The following is a 6,185-nucleotide window of genomic DNA, read 5'->3' on the forward strand; positions in this document are numbered from 1 at the left end:
CTATGAACTGCATTGGGTTTTGTTTTCAAGGCAAGTTCCTGGGCTTTGAAACTGCCTCCTCGGGCGGGAGGGGTGCCCGCCTTCCTGCAGGGCCCCCAGCTCCCCGAGCAAGCAGCTGCTCCCTTTCTGCTTCCTAATCATAACACCCCTCGTCCCAAACCACCACCGAGCTTATCTTGTCTCTCCAGCCCCAGAATTACGTAAGGGCCGTTATTTTTTAAGGGAGGAGCGGAGGGGCATTGGAGAGCCCAGTGAAAAGGGGGAAACCCGGCCGCAGGCGCAGGAAGGATGTGACGACCCAGCGCACTTCTGTGCCTCGGAGAAGCCGGTTCCGAGGATGCCCTTGCCAGGAGCTGCCTCTGCCTGCAGCTGCCTGGGGGAAATGCTGCAGCCCTTCCCTCCCTCTCCTCTGGAAAGTTCTGGGGGGGGTTCTCATGCAACCCCCCCAAAAAAGGAAGTGAAAATGAGGGAGAAGGTGGAAGCGGATGCTGGAGAACTCTGAGTAAAAACCAAAGACGGCAAAGGAGTCATGGGCTCTCTGCACACAGGCGACCGACCATCACTGTGCCGGGGAAGTGGTGGTGAGAGCAGCTTTCTGTCAGAATTTGTTCACGCTGGCCCCGCCACTGGGCACTGGGTGCGGTGCCTACAGTGGATTCGTGGGGGGCAGAAACTAGGGTCTCCCAGTGCGTGGGGTAGGGGAGGGTAGACAGAACAATGCCCCCCAGGGATGCCGCCCTCCTCATCCCCAGGAACTGAGTGTGACCGCCTGTGGTATAAGGTGCTTTGGAGGCGTGACTGGGTTGGGGTCTCCAGAAGGGACAGTACCGAGGACATTGGCATGGGGGTGATGCAAGCACAAGGGCCCTTCTGAGGGCAGGAGAGAGGCAAGAGAGTCGGAGGAGAAGACGTGAGGACGGACAGGTGGGAGGGGATTTGACTGAGGGTGGGGGCTTCTGGCCTTGAAGGCGGAGCAGAGAGCCGGGAGCACAGGGGCGTGGGCAGCCCAGAGGAGCAGCTGGAGGAGGCTGAGACTGGATGCTTGCCTAGAGGCTCCAGGAGAGAGCCACCTTCCCGAGCTGCCTCAGAAGGTTCCAGAACTGCAAGGTGGTTTCAGGCCATGAGGTCTGTGATGATTTGCTGCAGCAACGCTGGGGAATTCACATGGGGTGGGGGTGGGGTGGGGGGCCGGGCGAGGAAATACGACAGGGCCTGTGCCCCTCCAGCCCGGAAGCAGGGCCTGGGCTTCTGTGCACAGTGTGGGGCTGCCGCCCACAGGTTCTCTCCACCACGCGGCCAGGCCCTCCACCTCCGCCTCCACCATGGTCCACAAGTCTCCGGGGACTCTCGGGGCCTGCCGCTAAGCCGTGCAGATGGAGGAGTTTCATGGCAATTCTCTCACAGTGCCTTTCCGGTCCCTTCCTCGCGGTGGCAGTGGCTCTGAGAACGGCTCTGCAGCAGACAGACAGACAGACACCTGGAATCTCCGTGGGGCTCGGCAGTCGGGCACCTGGCGTCCTCCAGAAGAGAGCTGGGTCGGGGCAGCCCCTCTCCAGTGGTTCCCTGCTGAATGCGAGCCAGCCCTGCAGGAAGCATTCGGAACAAAATACGGTGACTTAAAGCCTTTCACTGAAGGAGCCAAAAATAGCTGCCTCAGAGGCCTGGGAGGAAGCCAACAAAAGCGCCAGGCGAAGCCCTCGGAAGGGCCTGCGGCCTGGACAGGCACGGGCGTGGAGAGGGGTAGCTCTCGACTGAAGCTGGTCCTCCCTGGCCTGCACCCTCTTTGGAAATAAACCAAAAAGGAGGTGATCTACAGCCCCCTTGAGTGCCGATCAAGAGGAGGGAGGGACCCCCAGGGGCTCAGAGCGGGACCTGGGTTCAGCCAGGTGCCTTATGTGGGGAGGAAATATCACCGTCCTGACTTTGGAGGCCGCGGCGTGGGGTGTGGCAACAGAAAAGGGACCAGGTGTCACGGAGTTGAACTCTACCCATCACGCCTGCCAGTGGCTTGGGTCTCTGCTGACACTTCTCCACCTGTGACCTAGCGTGAGGGGCCTGCTCTGAGCCGTGTCCCCAGGTCGCATGGGCAGAAGAGTCTTGCCCTTGCTCATGGATGAGCCCTCCCTGACTCCCCGGAAAATGTCAACTCCCAGCTTGGAGCTGAGTGCGGGGATGGAGCAGGGCACAGGTCGCCTGTGGTCTGGGTTCCCTCCTTCCTGCCACTGGGGCTGGAGTTCTGGGAGCCCCGCAGGCCACATGGCCACTCACGTCTCCATCCTGGTCCTTGGTGATGGCTTTGAGCTCCCCCCAACCTGGCACTGGGGTTTGCAGCCCAGGTCTGAGCTTCCAAATGCGTTGTCATCTCATGGAGCTTTTTTAAATGTGTCTGGAGCAGGGCCACTGTGTTGTTAATTCAAGGAAAGGGCTCCCGGGCCAGTTCCCACATCCACCCCATCCTGTTGACCAAAAGTCTGAGATCGTGGGGCAGAATCGGAATTTTCAATTAATGGCACAGCTGAGTCCAGCTGATTACAGAAACCCACGGATGCTGCCCGAGTCCCAGCAGTTCCCCCATCAGCCCCTGCGGAAGCGCACCCTCTCATCTCCTTGGGGTTCCCGTGGCCGGCACCTGCCAGGCCCAGCTGAGCACCCAGGCAAGAGGTGCTGCCCTCCACTCAGGACTCGCAGACTGGTTCTCACGGCTTCCCGGAGGAGGGGTGCTTTCCCCCCGACTTAAACACGCCGCAAGATTAAGTCACGGGCCCGAGGCCACGCAGTTAGAACACACGAAGCTGGGACCCCTAGCCGAGGTCTGTCCGAGGCCAGAGCCCACGTGTTCTAGCACCGCGTACCCTGGAGCCTTCCAGACGTCTGCCGGACGGAGGCGTGTGGAAGAAGGGAGAAGACTCACCCAGCTCGGCCTCCCTGCTAAGACAGGCAAGTGGGTAGAAGCTAAGTGGACACTGGGTTTGATTCCAGTGAGGACTTCTCGTGCCGGTTAAAGCAGCCAAGCAGGCCTTGGGGGTGGGCTGAGCCGCTGGGCACGGGGAGAGGTCACGGGACACCCTGGCAGGGCGTTGGCCGAAGGAAGGAATTCCAGCCACTGCTGAGTTCAGCCAGGAGACTGGCTCACTTTAGATCCTTTCTACCCTGGGTTCTGGGATTCTCGCAAAAGTGCTTTCACATCTATTCAGGGCCTGCCATTCATGGGAGTATAATGCCTCCTTTGATCTAATTGGTGACCCAAATAGCTGTAAGCGACCCTCCTCGGGTGGCCCACGCACTGTGCAGGGAATCCAGTTTCTGGTAGGCTTTCTCTCCACAGGGGGCCAGGCATGGAGGCCCCCCGGGTTGAGGGCAAAGGAGATCTTTGGCTGGTAGGACCCGAGGCTGTTCTACTCCCCCAGACCTACCAGGGAGCAGGGTGGAGTAGAACTGAGAAGGAGAAGAAAGGGGAGAGAGAAGGGGTTGGGGGAGGGCAGGACGGGGAGCGAGCCTCTGAAAGTGTTTTGCAGCAGTTGATTCTGGTTACCTCCCACCTGCACCTCTGCAGAGGGAGCTCACCGGGCACCAGGTGCCTTCACCGGACGGCCCTGCCCTTCGGGGCCCTGGTCTGGTCCCTCTGCTCCCCCCAGGGCCTCGCCACTGGGAATCCTCTCCTGCCAATCAGGAACCCCACCTCCATGGCCCTCCGCTGTGGGCATCCCGACCCAAAGAGGACAATCAGCGAGGCACAAGCAAAAAGCAATGACAGGCAGGTAACAGCTCCAAAAAGGGCCACCTTTGCTGCTGGTCCCCTCAGGCCTCTGAAGGAAAAGAACTGGAATTATGAAGAAGTAGCTGTCGCTGCTGCAGGTGTTACCGCAGCCCCCGTGTACCTGCGTTTCTCTGGAGTCCCAGGACGTGGGGCTCACGCCCACCCCACCTCCGCATGGGTGTGTCAGACATTGGGGCGCACCTGCCGTGGGAGGAAGGCGGGAGGTGATGCTCTGGGTCCGGCCCAGACGGAGGCTGTCTGTCCTTCCTCAGTCCGCACAGGGGAGGAGGCTGCAAGGGTTGGCCTCTTACGGAGGAGGCTCTGAATGGCTGTGTCCCCCCAAAATTCACCGGCTGAAACCTACCCCCCAAGGTGATGGTGTTAGGAGGTGAGGAGGGCATGAGGGAGGAGCCCTCGTGAAGGGGACCCCAGGGAGCTTCCCGTCCCTTCCGCCACGTGAGGACAGTGAGGAGGGCCTGTGACCCAGGAGTGCCCTTCCCGGGCAGTGCACCAGCCAGCACGTGGGTCTGGGCCTCCCGCCGCCAGGACTGGGAACTCGGTGTGCACGGCTCGCAGGTCTGGGGGGCTTCGCACCAGCCCCCAGAACGTAGCAGACAGACTGACAGCGTTTCTTCCTCGTGAATGCCACTCATCTTCCAACGTAGGGATGCTCCGAAGGCCTGTCTCCAGCCACTTAAACACCCAACATTTCCCTGTGCCCAGCGGGTCCGAGACCCCCGCAACCACATCAGCTGGTCCAGGTCACCCCCACTCCAGCACAGACAGAAAGACTGATGCACGGAGTCTCCAAGGAGCGGGGGGCAGGCACGAGATGGGGATCCTTTCCTTCTGGTTCTGGGGAGAGAGAGACAGAAGCCGAGCCCTCTTGTTACCTTCCCATCTGTGACCAAGGAGTCCGGACGGAGGTCACTTCTCGGCCACAGGTTTTCTTAAAGAACTAGCGCAGATCAGGCGAGGCCCCTAAAGAACCTGCGCAGGTCCACAGAATGGCCCCTGGGGTCAGGGTCTCCTTGGCCTTTGTTGCCGAGGCTGGCACAGTTCCTGGAAGAAAGGGCACCCACAGAGCCAGGCCTCCTGGTCACAGCGACAGCCACAAGGTCGTAGGGGGCAGCCAGGTCCCCCCGTGGCATGGGGCCCATCCCCGCCTCAGAGGAGCCAGGGTAGAAGTGGACATGAATGGAGGTTGAACACTCCAGGAACCCTGGTTCTCCTCGGACGTCAAGAGTGTTGCAAACAGCTCACCACTCTGAGGACCTGGGTGGGGCTTGCTGACAAGCGACAGTTTTCGTCTCGCAGGTGGACATCGAACTGCGACCACGAAGCACAGCCCTGCACTTCCCTGGGCATTGCTGCCCTGGGAGTGGGCGGTGCCTCCCCAGGCCAAGTCCCCCGCCCCCACCCCACCCACGAGTCCGCCTCAGCAGAGCAAATGGCCTGCATCCGAGTCCTCCAGGCTCTAAATGGCTCTGCAGCGTCTCGCTCCCTGGCCTCGGCTTCTCCCTGACTCTGCTTGACTTGGACGGGGCCCAGACTCAGAGCTGCTCCCGGTGTTGTCATTGGGGTCCAGCCACAGGCCCAGTTTCTACATGAAACCAGGGACTGTGGGGCCAGGACGCGGGAGCAAGACCCTCCCGGCTCCTCAGGGCCTGGAGCCCAGCAGCGGGTCCCCCGTGAGGCCCTGGCCAAAGCCATGGGCAGTGCAGCGGCTGGAGGCAGGGCCCAGCTCCAGGCTCCCCAGTGTCAGAGCCTGGGCAGCAGGGGGACGCCCCCCACGATGTCCGTGCTGCTCAGTTTGGGGTGAAATGAGGGTGCTCACCCCAGCGTGCAGTGCAGAGATGACAGCCGGCAGTGCAGCTATGGGACACATTCGAGTGGCCAGTCCTCAATGGGAGCGTCAAGTCCTGGGGGCCACAGAGTTGTGAGAACACGGTCACCGTCGCCCTGCTGGCAGACGGCTCTGGTGGGAAATCGCTGTTGCCCCGTCGCACCCCTGGTCCCCGGAGGCTTGCGCCAGGCTCTGTGCAGCGTGGGGGGCGGACCACCGCCAGCCCTCAGCCCCGGCTTCCCGACAGGCCCCGTGCCCGGGGCCACTCTCCGCAGCGTCTGATCCCAGGCGGGAGACTGAGGACACATAGCAACGGGATTTGAACCCACCTGCACACTGCAGCACGAGGCCTCGTCGCCAGCAGCTTTCGATGCAGTTCAGGAGCTCGAGCCCACAAAACCAAGGAGCAGAGATGGAGCCCAGAGGCGGGGCTCTGCCAGCGCTCAGCACCAAGGCCTGGACCCCAAGGCCACAGGTCGGTAAGTGACCCCCTCTGCTCTACGGGACGGACCCGGTTGTGCCGGTGAGGGCGGGAGGCGGCCTCCCGGGCCACGCACACATTCATCCTCAGGCATCTTCCCC

Source organism: Artibeus jamaicensis, unplaced genomic scaffold, assembly GCF_021234435.1.
Source record: "Artibeus jamaicensis isolate MK-2021 breed Jamaican fruit bat unplaced genomic scaffold, CSHL_Jam_final contig_354, whole genome shotgun sequence".
NCBI classification, from domain to species: Eukaryota; Metazoa; Chordata; class Mammalia; order Chiroptera; family Phyllostomidae; genus Artibeus; species Artibeus jamaicensis.